This window comes from Sturnira hondurensis, unplaced genomic scaffold (assembly GCF_014824575.4).
Source record: "Sturnira hondurensis isolate 20B ecotype Veracruz unplaced genomic scaffold, ASM1482457v3 Scaffold0006413, whole genome shotgun sequence".
NCBI lineage: Eukaryota > Metazoa > Chordata > Mammalia > Chiroptera > Phyllostomidae > Sturnira > Sturnira hondurensis.
The window spans coordinates 19,475,078-19,493,486 of NW_028079044.1; the positions used below are offsets into that span (position 1 = coordinate 19,475,078).

General features: G+C 40.7%; 1 protein-coding gene across 1 annotated transcript in view; it reads left to right on the forward strand.

Moving 5' to 3' along the window:
• TGFA (transforming growth factor alpha) overlaps positions 1–18,409 on the forward strand; it is a 104,445-nt gene that overhangs the window by 59,562 nt on the left and 26,474 nt on the right. The gene's annotated exons all lie outside the window — the stretch shown is intronic.

An 18,409-nucleotide genomic window follows, 5' to 3' on the forward strand; every position in this document is an offset into this window, starting at 1 on the left:
CTAGACTTGGCTTTGGGGCTGATGTGCTGCTTAGGTGGCAGGAACATTAGGGCAGATATCGTTTCATAGCTCACCTATGAGTTTAAAGCAAAGTAAGGCAGGAAGTCAGAGAGAGACCCATTCATACTCCCTTGATTCCCTTGATTATTTACTCAACATGATGCTGAAAGACATTTGTGTTTTTTGGAAGTTCTGTTCCCTGGCAGTGAAATAAAACCTCCTTTCTAGGCTAGAAAGATTGATGTCCAACTACATTAAAGGACTATGTGCATAAAAGGAGACTATGTGAGTAAAAGGAGACTCTGTATCCTCAAATGAACACAAGAACTTCCACTGTTCTTATGTAACCATAGTGCAAAGTGTTATCAAACCAGAAATTTGCAATGCAAAAAAAAGTGTTCTAATAAGACTGAAGCACAAAAATATTCCCCCTTGTCATAGTTTGAAAACTTTATAGGAGGAGCGTGTTTTTATTTATTAGTCACAAGATGGGAAGAAGATGGGAGAGAGGAGGCATTGTTATCTTTTAGCTTCATTGAAAACTGTGATTCAACCTTGTTTTAATTTTTCTCTTTTTAAGTACATCATTTCTTGATGCTGTATGGTAAAGGCACATCAAATCAGTGGTTATCTGTGGAGTTTCTTCTCAATGAATTTTGCTTAGATGTTTGCAAAACTTTCTATAATTTTATTTATAATTCAGGAAGAAATTTCTTAATTGTTCTCTTTTAATCTATGTATATGTATACTAGACCAGGGGTTCTCAAACTTGGCTCTATATTAGAATCACCAGGATGGTGTTTAGAAATCCCATTGGCCCAGCTGCACACTTTGTCCCAGAACAATTGAATCATAATTTGTGGAGGTGGACCCAGGCATAGGGGCTTGTCCAGGGTGATTCTTATGTGCAGCCAAGATCGAGAAGCACTGTACCAGAGCTGCCTTCTCAAACTGTGATGTGCACACAACCCTAGGGGTCGGGGTCATGCAGATTCTGATTCAGCAGCTCTGGGTTCAGGTCTGACATTCTGCCTCTTTAATGAGCTCCTAGGCAATGCCAACATTGCTGGGCTATGGGCCATATGTTGAGCAGCAAGATCTTAGACTATAGAAGAACACTTGTAGCTGGACACTAGATGGTAGACACTGTGGTTATAAAATGCTGCACAGGTTCTCACTTGTCCCTCAACTGCTGTCCCCTGCTTGGCAAACAAACAACAAAGCTGCTGTAGTTCTTTATCTTCCTTTTTCTATAAGATGATGATGATGATGATGATGATAACTTGCAAACCCCAAAGGAAAAGCCCCTTTTCTCAAATGTTGTCTGGTGGTATTGTTTTCCTTGAGAACATCAGTCACCTCTGAGATGGAGGTTGGGGTCCTTCCCCCTTGAGTGGGTGGCACCCTGTGTTCTCTGCTCTGGTGGTTTGCCCAGTTGTGGGAATACTCCCCAGGTAGTCCAGGAAACCCTGGTCTCATGCTTCATCTGATAGGGAAGAGAGATTTTAGTAAACACTGCGTGGGAATAGGAATGAAATGGGCAGAGAATGAGGTTAAGGAATGGGTGTGTGAAACACCAGGTTGAGGGAGGCCAGGGTGCCTGGGAGCAGCATTCCAACACCCACCTCTCTACCAGCTGGTGGGAGAGGAGCTCACCTGGCAAGGGAGGCAGGTTGTGCAGAGCATCAGGACACGTGTGGCCCTGAGGATGACAGGGCCCTGGCCACTCTAGCATAGCTCTGGGTGCACAGCCTATGGAGCCTCACTCTGGGGCCTGAGTGTGGAAGGAAGGGCAGCTCCTGCTCATGCCTCCCATTCTGGGCATGCCCCAAAAGGTCCCCAGGCCCCATCCTGTTTCCTGGGCCAGTAAAGATCATCTTGCTCTGTGCTCTCCACGCCCTCTCACCTCCTGGAAAGGTCTGATTCAAGACTGAGACCCCTAAATTAATCTACCTGGATTTTTTTTTTTACTATAATTGGACTAAGGAAATCTTAGGACTGGGCTGCACATTCTGCAGTAGACCCTGTCTATATAGAGTGAGTGGATTCTATAGACCTGCCACCCAAGACTAAGTGAGCTAAAAGAAATACACATACAACTCTGTTGTCCCGTGTTCTTGCTCTCTAGTTGAGACTCTAACATGGTTCCTGCTCTCCAGTCAAGTCAAATCTAATCTGCCAACTCCCACCCCCACCGTCTGTATTTTTGCACATACGTTCCACAATGGGGGCACTGACTCCACATATTCACTGTGCCTTTCAAGATCTCACATTCAAGCTCACCTGCAACAAGTTTTCTCAGATTAAGCTAGCCTCGTTTAAACAATCACCCCTTTATTCTTTACTCCTTCAGCATCTAAGCATGCCATTATTAATAGACATCACATGTGAATTTCTGTGGGGTTCCACCCTCCTTCAAGGGCTGTCCCATGTACCATCTCACTTTCAATAGATTGAGAATTTTATCAAGAAAGGAACTATGGCTATATAGAGGGAACCCATTTTATAAAATAGTAAACTGAGACCCAGGGAAGGGAGTGACATGTCCAAAGTCATCAAGAGTGGGTGTCCCAGCCACCAGTAGGACGAAGGCTGGCATGCCACAGTGCCTTGTGTTGCCATCCTTCCAGCCCTGTCGTGCGTGTCCTTGCAGCAGGCCAGTGTGGCTAGAGGCCCTGGAAGATCCTGTCGGGGGCTGTCGTTACAAGAAACAGGAAGCCCAGCAATGGTTGTGCATAGGAGTTGCATGGAGTTTCCCTGAACAATGCCCAAAGGAGATGCAAATAAACAAGAAAGCACAACATGTTTGCCGATAGGAAAACTTCGTCTGCAAATGGGACAGTTATCTGCGGGCTAATTTATAATGTCACTCTCCAAAAGATTTGGACATCAGGAGAGAACTTATAAATGATTCTAAAGTTCATCTGGAAAAATGAAACAGATGAGAATATTCTGTTTTTTAAAAATGAAGGGTGGTTCAAGGGAGAAGGACAAATTTGTATTACTAGCTGTTAAGCCATATGACAAGATTACAATTAATACAATGGTTTGGTACTGATACTGAAATAGACCATCAAAATGGAACTAGATAGAAAGACCACAAATTAAGTACTCAGTGTATGATAGAGATACCATTTCAAATAAATAGGGAAATGATGAACTTTTCAAAAATTAGTGTTGGAATAATTGGTTGGATGTTTAGAAAAATAATAAAGTAAATATTATATACTAAGATTATGGACAGTTTAGGATTAAATGTAAACAATAAAATAGTAGAAGGGAGCATAGATAAATAGTTATATAATCTTATGGAAGGGAAGGCCTCTAACCATAACATTGAGGTGTGACTTCTGCACAAACAAAATGAAGACATAAACCACAGATTATTTTTATATATAGTTATTATTTGTTATTTAGCTCTTATTATTTTAAAGATCTCTTACAAGGAAATAAACAGGAAAGAACATGGGCAAAAGATATAAACAGCTAGTTAACCAAAGTTGAAATACAAGTGCTAATAATCATATGAAAAAACATTTGACATCATAAGTAATTGAGAAAATGCAAATTAATATACCTCCATGATATTGACAAAGAAGGAAAAGAAAGATAATATTCAGTATTGGGGAGGATATGAAGAAATAAATATTCATTTCCTCTTTTTGAGAGTATAAATTTTATGAAAGTCCTAGCATGCAGCTTGACAATATGTCTCAGAAGTCTTAGAAATGAGTGTTCATTTGTTACACTGATTCTGCTCCCAGAAAAATGACCATAGCTGTACATGAACAACTATCTATGTAGAAAGACATTCAGTTCTGTATGACTTACAAGAGTGAGATATAGGGGAGCTATCACAATGCCCAACAAGAGAAAACTGGGGAGAGAAAATGTGTCAGTAGAAAACTGCAGCCATTGAAGATTACCTTGTAGTATAACTCCTACTGAGTTGGGGAAAGGTCCATGATAGTGTCATTTGATTCCTGTTGGGCGTAAATGAGAGCACAGAATAAAGGCTATACTCCAAAGTGCTAACAGTAGTTATCCGCGAGTGATGGGCTGACAGGCAACTTATGTTTTTTCTTCTTTCTTTGTGCTTTTCTGTTCTCTCAAGATTTCTCCTTAAACATATGCTGCTTTTGCAATTTCAAAAGTTGTTAAATTGAAAAAAAGAAAGACAGGGAGTGCCGTTGTAAGAATCTGGGTGAGATTACTCAGATGATTTTGAGAGACTGTGTAGGTGCTTCTGGTTGGGGTCTGGTGCCACCAGAGAAGTGCACCATAGAGGTGCCTAAACAAGGATCAAAGGAGGCAAAGTGTCCTGCCCTTAGGATCAAAGGATCAAAGGAGGACGCGTCCACCTTCCTGCAAGGGGCCTCAGTGGAATATATTTGAATATTCATTGTTTCACCATCTAGGACTACAGAGGACATTTATTTTTGCTATGTTGTTTGAGGGCAAAATATAAACCTGTATTTTGTAGGAAATATCTCAAAAATGGATACATGCAAAAAAGGTATATTTCAGTGGGCAGTAAAAAGCAATGGCTTCCTGATTTTGCAGGCTAGGAAAAACATATTCAGAACACACTAATTGGGAGACTTCTCTGTGTGAGCTTTTGCCTTTCAAATTCCATCTGCTTTTGAGAGTAGAAGAGCCAAGAGTCCTGATTTCTTGTTGAAGGGTATGATGTTAGCCCTGATGCAGGTAGTTAGTAGGTATCTGATTTTTCTTGACCATCTTTCTGAGACATGATGGAGAATGGCCAAGACAGCCACCAAAATGGGGTTGTCGCCTGTGTAAACACTATGTATATAGCTATGACCATGGCCTATAAAGATTCCAGCAAGAGATGAACTCTATCATGTAAAGACAGAGAAGCAAGTACATGTTTGGCAAAAGAGCTACCCAACTGCTCAGTTTGTCCTTACACTGTAATTTAGGGGAGAGATAATGACTCAAAAACACTGTCAAGCCAGATGCTGTGGAGACAGTAGCAAGTATAGTTTGAAAAAACGAAGCAGCATTCAGCCCTTTGGATTGATTCTCAGTTCTTTTATAGCACTGAATTTATTTTTAAATTTCAACAGACCGTTAAAGGAGGCCATGTTTATAAAGAAGTTATGTTTATCAATTTAGGAAGGGAGAGCTTCCTAAAAGCTCTCCTCCTAAGCTGTTCTAAAAGCTGTTCTTCCTAAAAAAGAACAATAATAATGTAAAATATAGCATTACCATAAACAATGCTTAAGACCTTGGATAACTATAGATTTTGAGCTCACATTGGGGGCAGTAAATAGATTAAATCTGACCATTTTAATCCAGTGTATGTGGTCTTGTTAGGGAAATGTTTTTGAAAAACTGAAAAAAATGGATGAGCCTAGTGAGCTGAATGTCTCTGTGGACATTGGAGACTTGGTGGGAAGGAACATTCCTGGGAGAACAGCCTTGTTCTGGAGTATATGAACTCGGGTTCTTTTATTGTAACTGACTAACTTGAATAAAAGCAACATTGTTGGAAGGCAGTTGGAAGTCCACTAAATTAGCAAGAAAGCTGGAAAATTGTATGTGCAAATGAACAGTAACCAAGGGAGCTCCAGGAAACTGGGAAATGGGAATTACAGAATCCATTTCAGAACAGGAAGCGTGCTGAACATGCCACACTGGTCATGCATGAACTCCACCTGGATTATCCCTTTGTCTCAGGATTCACAATGTAGGGAGAGAGGACAGAAGACAGGGTGGGGCATCTGTGGCTATAAACCAGTGTAAACCCATGCTGGAAAGGTAATTCAAAAAAAATCTGGGTGCTGTTAGGAGGGGCAGAAGTGTTTGCCAGGCAGCCCTAAATCATTGAGCACAAGCTAAACAGAGGTGTGGATATTTGATTCTCGATAAAAAATAGGAAATATAAAAGTAATATTATCATGGATCAATTTTGTGGATGGATGGCTTATCCAAGTAATTAATACTGTCTGGATCCTGACTACAAAGTAGTCATAAGGATAGAATGTTGTGTGACAGCCAATGTCAGATTGGTACATTTTCTGGAAATATTACCATGCCACAAATTGAACACCTAGAAAATTCTTTACATGCCTGTTGGCTGTGGTATTAATCAGAGGTAGAGAAGACAATAGGGTCATCTTTTTAAATGCAGTCTTGATAACAGGTTGGTATCCCTATGTGTCACTTTAAAGTTTGTAAGAGTGAAAGAAGGAAACACTAGGCGTAGTTCCACTTCAACATAGCAGAGTGTACAAAAATTCAGAGGAAAATCAGATGCGATTCATTGAGTAGGATTCGAAAAAGGAATATGGCCTGGGAAGGTTGGAAGGCTATGAGTTTGATTTTCAATTTATTGTCAGAGGGTGCATATGAAAGGCAATAAATAAACATTTAAAGAAGACCCAAGTGCATCTGTAGAGGGAGTTCCCTGGGGTGCCATTTAATAAGCTGTGCAGAGAAGATCAGAATAAAGACATGTCCCAAGAGGTGGAACAACCGTACTGAAGGGCACTTTGTTGAGTGAACAAGCATGCCAGTGCCACCCTGGGAGTGGGTGTGCTCTGCGGGCTGGCAGGTATTTAGTGAGTGTCAGGAAAACCGAACTGCAGAAGAAATGGAGGATTGCTCACATGGCTATTGACCACACACACACACACACACACACACACACACATGCGCACGCGAGAGCTTTTTAAAGCTGTATTTGAGAACAGACAAGTAAAAAAGGAAGGAATAACTTTATTTCTTGGGACAGATGGAATAACATTAGTGCAGAACCAGGAAAAGACTACTACTATAATTTCATTTTTATATTTTCTGCCAAGAAGGATCTTCAAACTACAGGGAATAAAAAAAAAAACATAGTAATATCAGAAATAGAAGGACTACCTAATGCCATAAATGAATTTCTTTTCAAGGGTACAGACGAATTACAACTCAGTATTTTAAGAAAACTTGTAGCAAAACAAAAACCTTCCCATCCTTGTTAGTAATTCTTAATATATAATAATAAATATAAACAATGGTCAGAGAGTGGGAAAAGACAAATAAGTTTCTGACTTTAAATGAGTAAAAACACCTGATGATTCTTTAGAATATAGAGGATAAAAGTTGATGATACTCCCAGGGAATTATTATAGCAGATAGAGAATGCATACTTGGGCCCCTGAATGAGTTCACCAAAATCAGTTACAGCAGACTAATTTTATTTCTTTTTAAGCATTATTGGACTGATAAGGGAAATACTGCCAGGGTTAAACTGATAGAATGTGATTTTAGGAAGGCACGTGACATAATCAAAGTAATCAGTAAAACCAAATGAAGAAATGTGAGTTAAAATAATGGCTGGTCAGTGAGATAGAGCAACAGTGACCTTAAGTGAATGATCCCTAGGTAAACCCTGTCCAGGTTCACCTGCGAGCTTTTGGGAAGGGCAGGGAGTGTTTAACCAGGGCATCCCCAGAAAATGTTCACTGATCTATTCATGTTGACCTGGGATGGGGCCTGTAGGGTGTGCAGGTGGGATTTGTCTTCCTTTCCTCCTGAAAATTTTATAAGCAAATTGAAGAAAGATATGTAAGGCAGACTCGTCAAATGTAGAGGTGATCCAAAGCCCAGGATCACCTGAGCTTTTGTTGAACGATAAAATACTCAAAAGGAGGGAAAATAAAGTATCCAGCTAGAATGACAAATCAAAGCCAACCAACCAGATTAAACTGAACAATGACGCATTTGATGGTGTTTAGGTTAAGAATAATAAAGTTTAGTTAGGAAGGACATGAGGCCAAGTTTGATGGCAGTTTATGTGGATAAAAGCTAGAGGCTGAAGTTGGCCACAAGCTTATATAATCTAACAAACAGCATTCCAGAACTGCTAGAAAAATTGGTGGAGAATTAAGTCTCAGTAGTGTAGACATCAGGTCATGGGAGATGGTATTCCTGCCACACTCCATTGCCATAGCCCAGAGCTGTCGAGTGTTGGCTCTGAGGACACACTGCCTGTGTTTGGATTTCTCTCTGCTTCTTTCTAGTTCTGGGCCTTTGCACAAGGCCCTAAATCCCTCTAGATTCATATGCCTCATCTGTAAAGTGGGTAGGATAATAGAACTGTCATAGGAATTTTATAAGATTAATTTCGATGGTACATGTAAAACTCAGCATAGAGGCCGACACGTAAAGCATTTGGTAAATGTTTTTGTTACTGATGTGTCGTTTTAACACTCTAGCGTGGACAATTTTAAGAAGGTCACTGAAAAAAGTCGGCATCTGAGGTAAAGAGGTTATAGACTTTCTTGCTTAAAGATCTTTTATAGGAACTTGGAGTGCATATTTGCTACTTATTGCTGTGTAACAAATCATTCTAAAATTTAGCACCTTAAGTTAATAAGCAATTATCTCATGTGTTCTGAGAGTCAGGAACAGCTTAGCTGGAGGTCTGGTCCAAGGTCTCCCATAGAGGTTGCTGTCAAGATGTGAACTGGGGCTGCAGTGTCATCATGGGTTTCAGTCACAGAACTTTTGGCTGGACGCCTCAGTTTCTTGCTGCATGGGCCTCTCCACTGAATGTCCTGATCACCTGGCAATGAGCCTCCCCAAGAGCGAGCAATCCCAGAGAGAACAAGCAAGGCAGAAGTTATAGTGCCTTTTGTGACCTAGCCTGAAGTCACATGGCACCCTTATTCTCTCAGTCGCACAGACCAACCCTGAGACAGTGTGGGAGGGGACTCCACAAGGCCATGGACACCAGGAGGTGGGGGTCACTGCAGCCATCTTGGAAGCTGGCTGTTATCACCACAAAGACTCAGAGATTTGGTGGCTGAATGCAGATACATGAAAGGACTATTGTATAGAAGAGGGAGACTTATTCTGTGTGGCTTCCAAGAACAGAATTCAAGCTAAGCAACAGAGATTTCTTTAGGGTTTCGTTTATATTATTTTACTTTTGATGGAAAATAAATATTTTGGCAAAATACAAGATCTTTGTTCCTGAACCAGTATGGCTTGGAGAAACTATTAAGAGGTAAAGTGACCTTGGTATTTTTGGAATCCTGTAATATTTCTCCTTTTAAGAACAAGGTTCTGGCATAGTTGGTTTACACTTAGCCTGTGGGGTTTAAACCAGGAATTCCCAACTGTTTAGGGGGCAAAGCCTTTAGGTCATGGAAGGAGCAGGAACCTGGGCCCTGTGTTTTCTCTTTGGGAATCCCAGCGGACCTTGGAGAGAGGGCTGAGGCTGCAGCTCCAGGGGATGCTGGCCAGATAAGACTCACACATTCACGGGCGGAAGCCAGCCTACACTCCGAGCAGCAAGAGGACATCTGACACTTTGCTGGGGATTCCCACATGGGGAACTGAGAGTGCACTTGGGTTTAAAATAGTCTAGGAGAACGTTGTTAAATGTTTGGTGGATGTGGTGGGGTGCTGTTATATTGGCCACCCTGTATACATACGATGTAGAAAACGTACACCAGTTTTTCTACACACACATTCCAGGCACACAAAGGGAGACTTGAGCGGACCACTTTTACTCCTCCTTTCCCCCATCTGCCCTTGGACGCTCATTGAAATGAGTGACCAGTGGAGTATGAAACTCTTTCTAATCTTATATTAGTACTAGAGGCTCTGAAGAATTTCTGCCCCTGAATGTACAGACAGGATTCATCCTTCCCCAATGCAGCAACCACTCTTCCAGGAGGTGGAGGGGTTGTCATGAGAAGAAACACACCAACAGCCCATTCTTGGGAGGCCAGGGTGTGGGGATGAGGGCAGGCCACACGGCAGTGGGTCTGGGGGAGGTAGAGCTGGCTCACATCAGTGCCCCAGGGAAAGACACCAGTCGTCAGGGCTGCACTGAGTGATGAACTCAGTCAGCTCTTACTCCTGACATGGCATGAGTGTCGGCCAAACAAGAAAGAAAAAAAATAACCTCTGGCCCAACAGTTACAGATTCCTCAGCAACTTAAAGTCAGTGTACTTAAACTTTTTCTTTTCTATTTCTATCTGGGCCTAAAATATTGGTCAGAGCCATGCAGTCTCTGACAGAACCTACATAACTCTTCATCATACTTGACAAAGTTATCTATCCTAAGTCTCCCATCACAGACTTCTGCCTGGTAGTTGATGGGAAAACTAAAGCTAGTTTTACTATGTTCCTGTGTAAGTAGCATGTTTTTATTTTCACCTGGATGCTATGAGACTTTTTCTTTGTAATACAAACTTGTCAAGTTATACTGAAAGTTCGCTTTCAGACTTATTCATTTGTTTGTTCTTTCCATTTTATTTTTTTAAATTTATTCTATTATAGTTGTCCCAATTTCTTTTTTTCCCTTTTTGCCCCCCTCCACCCGGCCTACCCCTGTCATCCAGTCAGTCCCCTCTCCATTGTCCATGTCCATGGGTCACTCATACATGTTCCTCGCCTAGTTCATTCCCCTTCCTTCCACTATTCTCCCCTCCAACCTCCCCTCCTACAGCCGTCATTCTGTTCCATGTTTCCATGTCTCTGGTTCTGTTTTGCTCATTAATTTATTTTGTTCATTAGGTTCCAGCTATAAGTGAGGTCACGTAGTATTTGTCTTTACTGAGTGGCTTATTTCACTTAGCATGATAGTCTCCAGTTCCACCCATACTATTGCAAAAGATAAGACTTCCTTCTTTCTTTCTGCTGCATAGTATTCCATTGTAAATATACCACAGTTTTTTAATCCACTCATCTACGGATCGGCACTTGGGCAATTTCCAGCACTTAGCTATTACAAATACCCCTGCTATGAACATAGAAGTGCATAAGTTCTTTGGAATTGGAGTCTCAAGATTCTTAGGGTATACTCCCAGCAATGGAATCACTGGGTCAAAAGGCGGTTCCATTTTTAATTTTGGGGGGAGTTCCATGCCGTTTTCCACGGTGGCTGCACCAGTCTGCATTCTCACCAACAGTGCACTAGGGTCCCCTTTTCTCCACATTCTCACCAGCCCTTGTTGTTTGTTGATTTATCGATGATAGCCATTCTGACAGGTATGGGGTGATATCTCATTGTGGTTTTAATTTGCATCTCTCTGATGGCTAGTGATGTTTATCATTTTTTCATATGCCTATGAGTCATCTGTATGTCCTCTTTGGAGAAGTGTCTATTCAGGTCCTTTGCCCATTTTTTAATTGGGTTGTTTGTCTTCCTGATACTGAGTTGTATGAGTTCTTTATGTATTTCAGAGATAAAATCCTTGTCTGATATATCAGTGGCAAATATGTTTTCTCATACAGTTGGTTCCCTTTTCATTCCGATTTCTTTAGCAATGGTTTCTTTAGCCACGGTTTCTTTAGCAATACAGAAGCTTTCAAATTTAATGTAGTCCTATTTGTTTATTTTCTCCTTTATTTCCTTTGCCGTAGGAGATATATTGGCAAAAATATTGCTACATGGGATGTCTGAAATTTTACTGCCTATGTTTTCCACTAGGACTTTTATGGTATCATGATGTATATTTAAGTCTTTTATCCATTTTGAGTTTATTCTGGTGTATGGTTTAAGTAGGTGGTCAAGTTTCATTTTTTTTTGGCATGTCCCAGTCCAGTTCTCCCAACACCATTTACTGAAGAGGCTATTTTTATTCCATTGTATGCTTTTGCCCCCTTTGTCAAATATTAATTGACCATAGAGACATGGGTTTATTTCTGGGCTCTCTATTCTGTTCCATTGATCTATGTGACTGTTCTTATGCCAATACCAGACTTTCTTGATTACAATGGCCTTGTAGTATAGTTTAATATCAGATATTGTGATCCCTCCAACTTTGTTCTTCTTTCTCAGGATTGCTGAGGCTATTCGGGGTCTTTTTGGTCCCATATACATTTTTGGAACATTTGTTCTAGATCTGTGAAACATGCCATTGTTATTTTAATAAGAATTCAAAATATTGGCAAACTGGATCCAAGAATATGTTAAACAGATCATACACCATGATCAAGTGGCATTTATCGCAGGGAGGCAAGGATGGTATAACATATGCAAGTCAATCAATGTAATGCATCACATAAACAAAGTGAAAGACAAAAATCACATGGGCATATCAATAGATGCTGAAAAAGCATTTGACAAAGTCCAGTACCTATTTATGACAACGCTCAGGAAAGTGGGAATAGAGGAAGCATACCTCAACATAATAAAGGCCGTGTATGAGAAACCTGTAGCTAACATCATATTCAATGGGCAAAAACTAAAAGCATTTCCTTTAAGATCAGGAACAAGGCAAGCGTGCCCACTTTCACCACTCTTATTCAACATAGTGCTGGAAGTCCTAGCCACAGCAATTAGACTAGGAAAAGAAATAAAAGGCATCCAAATTGGAAAGGAGGAAGTAAAACTGTCAGTCACAGATAATATGATAGTATACATAGAAACCCTTATAATCTTCACCTAAAAATTACTCCACATAATAAGGGAATTCAGCAAAATAGCAGGATATAAAATCAACGTTCAGAAATCAATGGCATTCTTGTACACCAACAATGAAGAATCAGGAAGAGAACTAAGAAAAATTCCCATTTACTATAGCAACAAGAAAAATAAAGTACCTCGGAATAAATTTAACCAAGGATGTAAAAGACCTGTACTTGGAAAACTATAGAATACTGAAGAAAGAAATTGTGACAGATACAAATAAATGGAAATATATACTGTGTTCATGGATTGGAAGAATTAACATCATTAAAATGTGTATACTACCCAAAGCAATTTATAGATTCAGTGCTTTCAGTCTTAAGGACAAGTCTTTTTCAGCTTAAGAAAGTTCTCTTCAATTACTTATTTGATAATAATGTCAACCTTAGTTTGCTTTTTCTTCTTTTGGAATTATTATCATCATCTGTATATTGGATTGTTTAGTTTTGTTTTTCATATTTCTTTTTTCTCATTTTTTAAATTACATTTTATTATTTATGTTACTACAGTTGCCCCAATTTTTCCCTTTGCCCCCTCCATATAGCAACCCCCCCTACACACACACATACACATACTTTTTTTTTCATTACTTTTGTTGTCTTTATGTCCTTCTGAGTTCTGGGAGAAATTTCCAAGTCATTTTTTTCCATTTGACTGATTTGATTTACTGTAATATCCAATCTGTTGCTCACCCGTCCATTCAAAATTGGTTGCCATATTTCTTCATCTCTGTGCATCTGCTTACTTAGAGCTCCCTGCTGTCATTTATAGACTCAATGTGAGCTTCAGTCTTGAAGACACAAATTAGAAAGTATCCGACATCTTCCTCTATTTCTTAGGAGTAGAGAAAGTCATTGGAATTACTCAAGAATGTTCTTATATAATGATTTTTTTGCATGTGGCCAGCAATTCCTTGCATAATCATCATTACAAAGGCAAGACAGTAACATGATTTATCTTAGTGCAGATTTCAATCTAGCCCTAAAAGACCAGTCTTCTATAAAATTACAATTCTATCTGTGAGTAAAACAGTAAAAAATAGTGTTTAAACATTAGTCATGTTTATAATTTTGTGGGATTTTATTTTTTTATTTAAATTTTTATTTCTTTTTTTGAAATTTAATTTATTTTAATTGTTGTTCAAGTACAGTTTTCTGTCTTTTACTCCCAACCCAGCCCACCCCGCCCAGTGCTTGTGGGGTTTTAATTATAAATCACGTTTATTTTCCTACTCTAAAATGTTTGTTTTATAACATTTGGAAAATTATAAAAGAAAAATGATTGCCCATAACCCCATCACACTTTTGGTATCTCAGTGTTTTTCTCCTGGAAGATAATTCAAATTGATGGGCTTTTTATCTACAGGAAGGCAAAAATCATCTATATAAAACTCAGACCAAAAAGGAAGTCACATTTGGTCATGGAACAAAGTCCCAACCACAAATTCACATCGATGCTTTCAAGGCTTTTGAACTTTGCCATAAATCTACCTCTGGATGCCTCAGTTTCTTTGCTTAAAAAGAAGAGTACCCTTCATTCATCCAGATTGCATCTGCAGACTGTAAATGGAAAAGCCATCTGTCAAAAGTCCTGAGGGCATAGAATATTCTAGAAAAACAATTGTACTGCTTACAAGTATTTAGTGCAGAACGTTTGAAGGGATTATGGTTCAAAGACTCAACAAGAGGAAGCATTTTTTCCTAAGGGTAAATTGCGGGTTTCCTGCCAACCATTTTACCTAACAATTTTGATATTCATAAAAGAAAGCACAGAGACCAGAGTCTTGCAAAGCCAGGTAGCCGAGGGCTCCAACGGGGTTCTTCCTCCAACAAAGCCAAAACAGAATTCCCCATCCAGCAGGACTTGGCTCCAGTTTCCAGAACTGTTCACATTCTGGTTCAGTGCTGGCTGATGAGGGCCAAACAGAGATATCCTTGTTTACCTTGTAAATAGAAATTTGAAGTGAATTTGCAAAATACTTGTTGACACTTAAGAGGATGTAATTAGAAGAAGGGGCTTTCTGGTTTGAAGATACAAAAGAAATGTATCTTCAAACTCTGTCTCTTTGAAATGAAATTATTAAATAGCAAAAGAGAAAAGAGATTTGGCATTCAGTCTTCAAAGCAAAATCATGACATGTAATTTTCTTAATTGTCTTTTTGTTTAAAATAACTAAAGCCACGGCAAGGATAGAAGGCACAGCCTGGGGGCTGGAGGGCAGTTTGGGAGGAGGGAAAGGAACTCAGTGGGGAGGTAATCATCTACGTCTGGTGCGTTTCCCTTCTGTTTTCATCTCATTTTAACGCCCAATGAATCTAAACTGCAGTCTGGGGGCTACAGGGGGTATTACACACCTGCCTGCCCTTCCTCATGCCCTTTGGGGAGGAAGCAGTGTCACAGGTGGGAGATTGGTGCCGGTAAGAAGCCAAGTTAAAATATGTATGTTTCGCATCTTTTGATGAATATGCCCAGCCTCTGGTTTTATTCCATACATCATATGATTTATTTTAGATTCCTAAAGTCTCTTTAATAATTAAAGCCATTTTGCCTTGGGACTTTTAGCTCTTAATTCCAAAATAGCCCTGAGAATTTCCTGGTGATTTCTGATTTGTTTAAATGAAAGAGTTGTCTTCACATGAAAGAGTTGTCTTAACTGTGGACGGTACCAAAGGATTTCTTTATCCTCAACTCATTCATTCATGTCCTGTCACACACACACACACACACACACACCCTCTGATGTGACAATGTGATATATTAGAAAGAGAAAAATCTTTAGAGACAGCCAACCATGAGTTCTGGTTTCAGTTCTGCCAACATTGAACAGCCTTGACCTCCCTTGGCTTCACTTTCCTCACCTGTAAGACTGGCATAGGAATGGCTACCTCACAAGATTTTTGTGAGGATTAGTTAGAATTCGCTATATAAAATACTAGGCACAGTGCTTCCAGTTGGTAGACAATTTATTAATAGTAACTACTATTACTAACAATAGTCATCATCATTCAGCAGCATTATAGTCCAGAACCTCAGAAAATCCACATCAGGGTAAAAACTCTAAGTCTAAGAACTTTAGGTGGAATGTGAACCTGGCAAAGTATTTCTATGTCCGTGCTATCTGATTCTTTTCTACCTGCAGGACTAGAAAACAGTGCCAAAAGCGATGCAGATTCTGTCTTTGCCTTCAAAATAAGCACAACAGGACGAACCCCACTGGGGCCAAATACCACTGGTAACTTTCTCTCTGAGTGTGTCTGTTTCTCCATCAGACACGCATGCTGTGTTACTAATAACCAATACCCTTGTAAGAAAGTAAAAAATATGTTGTCTGCTTCTTTACTGATAACTTTCTTTTAATTTGGTTCCCTAACACCTGATGTTCCTTGGGTTTTATCCAAACAGAAATGACCAGAGAAAATTAAATTAACTCAGATGTTTCCTGAGGCTCCCCCAGCATCTTGTTTAGTGCTACAAAAGCAATTCAAGGGTCCATTTGAGCACCGCTGTGAGCCAGAAGCTCCCGGTCTCTGGGCATGAGTGCCCATGGCCCAGAGGTTGGGGCTCTGCTAGAGTAGACTTCATGGGGCAGCCCCCACCCTCCTTCCTTCCAGCTACTCCTCAATTAACCATCATCCATAGACATCTAAAAGTCTCTTCATCATCTATTTCTGTTTTGCAGCCACGGCTCCCTTGTGGGAATAATAAGTTCCATGTATACAGTTCCCCACCCCTCCCCCAGATAAAGTAATACTTCTCTTTACCTGCCCCTTTCTGATTACTAGAAGCTGTCTGCAGGTGCTCCCCTTCCTTGCTGCCACACGATGTGTACATTTGATCACATGCCTTCCCCTCACTTGTCTTCCTGGACCTGAACAGCATCCTAATTCTCTACAGCTCTTTGTGCTCTCAAAGTCAGAGAAAACTAGGATAAAATTCCAATTCAAGTACTTTCTAGTTACATATCTGTTGGCCAGGTTATCTAAGCTTTAGTTTTGTTTTCTCACCTGAAAAGCAGAGACTGGTAATGCTTGCCCCATAGGGTGGTTAGAGGTTTAATGAGGTAACAGTATCCATGCCCCTAAATGGGGGTAGAGAGATGGGTGGGGTCTAAAGCCAGTTTAAGATCAGGGAAGGGTTAAGGTCAAATAGGGTCATAATTAGCCAGTATTGGAAAAGATTGACCAAGACTTAGAAAGACTGGGTTCAGGGATCATGTTATAGGAAAAAAGATGTGTTTTTGAAGTATAGGAGTTACTCTCAGGAAACTGAAAATCTTGAGGTAGAGGGCTGCAGTAACAAAAATGACACTGTGCTGCTCCGCACCCTCATCGAGAGGGATGGTGGGAGGAATTACAGCACTACTTCACCACTTTTGTCTTTCATTGCTTCACTGCCACGAAAGTCCCTTCTCTCTTAAGTGATGGTACTGTGAAGCCAAACTGTTTTATATCTGCTCTTTTGAAAGTACTCACTATCCTTGGTTTTAACAGTGAATGAGTTGAGTGATTACATTGATCTCATTCCACCACTGCACACACATCCCCAAAACAGCGAAATGGAGTTCTCCTTGCTGATCAGTAATCCCTGAGAATAGGATGAGCTTCCTATCCCTGCTATAACTGAGACTGGGATGACTTTTCTGTACTCATCTGACTTCCGCTGCTCATTTGAAAACTGCTCTCTTGCTCTGTTCTCTCAAGCAGCCTCGGGAAATGCCCTTATTGATTAGCTTCCTTGACAGGCATTTCCTCTCTGGGGTAAAGGTCAGCAATGTTGCCACACTCGATACTGACAATGCTCTTCCTCTTCGGGATCACTTATAAAACTTCTCAGCGTTCTTACTGCCATTCCATCCCCCGGCTGCAAAATGCCTGGGACCAGGGTGCCTGCTCATCAGTTTCTATCTGGAGAGGTTCCCGTGCTCTACACCACTGACTTCTCTAAGTTCTAGCTTAGCACTTCCGCCACCCTGTGTTATCCCTTTTTTAACAGCCTCTTCTTCGCATGCTGGCTAACTGTGAAGTTTTGCATTGTCTCATGTAAGCTTGGAGTTCCATCCCTGTAAAATGAGTCACTGGTGACCTGAAGTGAGCCTTCCATGTCCCAGAACTGAGGCTAGAACCATGTGTGACTCTCTAGCCTGGCCCTGCTGCAGAGGCCGCCTTGGCACTGGGGAGCATCAGAGTGCGGAGGTCAGCTGTGGCCACTCCCTGGTGTCACCAGGGGCTGCTTGGGGCCTCCCATCTTCATTTAATTAATCTACCACCTTTTCTCCTAGACATTCCAAAAGCATTAGTTGGCTTTGCCATTGTATTGTTTAAGAGAGAAAATATTTAGTCCCAGGTCAAAAACCTTGGCTGAAAGTTCCTACTAAAAGCCAAGCGTTGTTATTAAATTATCAGAAAGTCAGCCATGATATTTGAGGAAGTAATAAATGGCTAAAAATGATGTAAGCTTCCTATTGGTTCACAACTTCTGACATCTGGAGAAGAACGTGAGGAGCCATGGCTTCAGCCAGCTCCCATCCAGCACAGCAGAAAGTCCAGTTCAGGCTGCTCTAAAAAGGGGGCAATTGTACTTGGTGGTGCGGATGCCATTCTCCAGGGAGCAAGGCCATTGGAAGGAGCTGTCTAGATGACTGCCTCTCTAGCCCTTCTGAACTGGAGAGACCACTCCTCCTGTGAGTTGAATCTGTGGTTTCTGTGCCCCTAGATTGCTATTCCAGACCCTATTCCCATGAGTGAAGCTAGGCTCCAGGCTCTGTTAGGGGGTCCGTGGTCTCCAGGTAAAGCTTCGCAGCTTCCCTAGACAACAGTGGTGTCTATAAGATGTGTGCTAAGTTAACATGTTGGAGAGGCCTCTCACAAATTTCAGAGCAACAGGAACTGAGCAGCTCTGAACCTCCAGTTGCCGATAGGGTCAGTATGAGGTCTGTTCTGAAAACTGAAACATTCGATTGTCCAGTG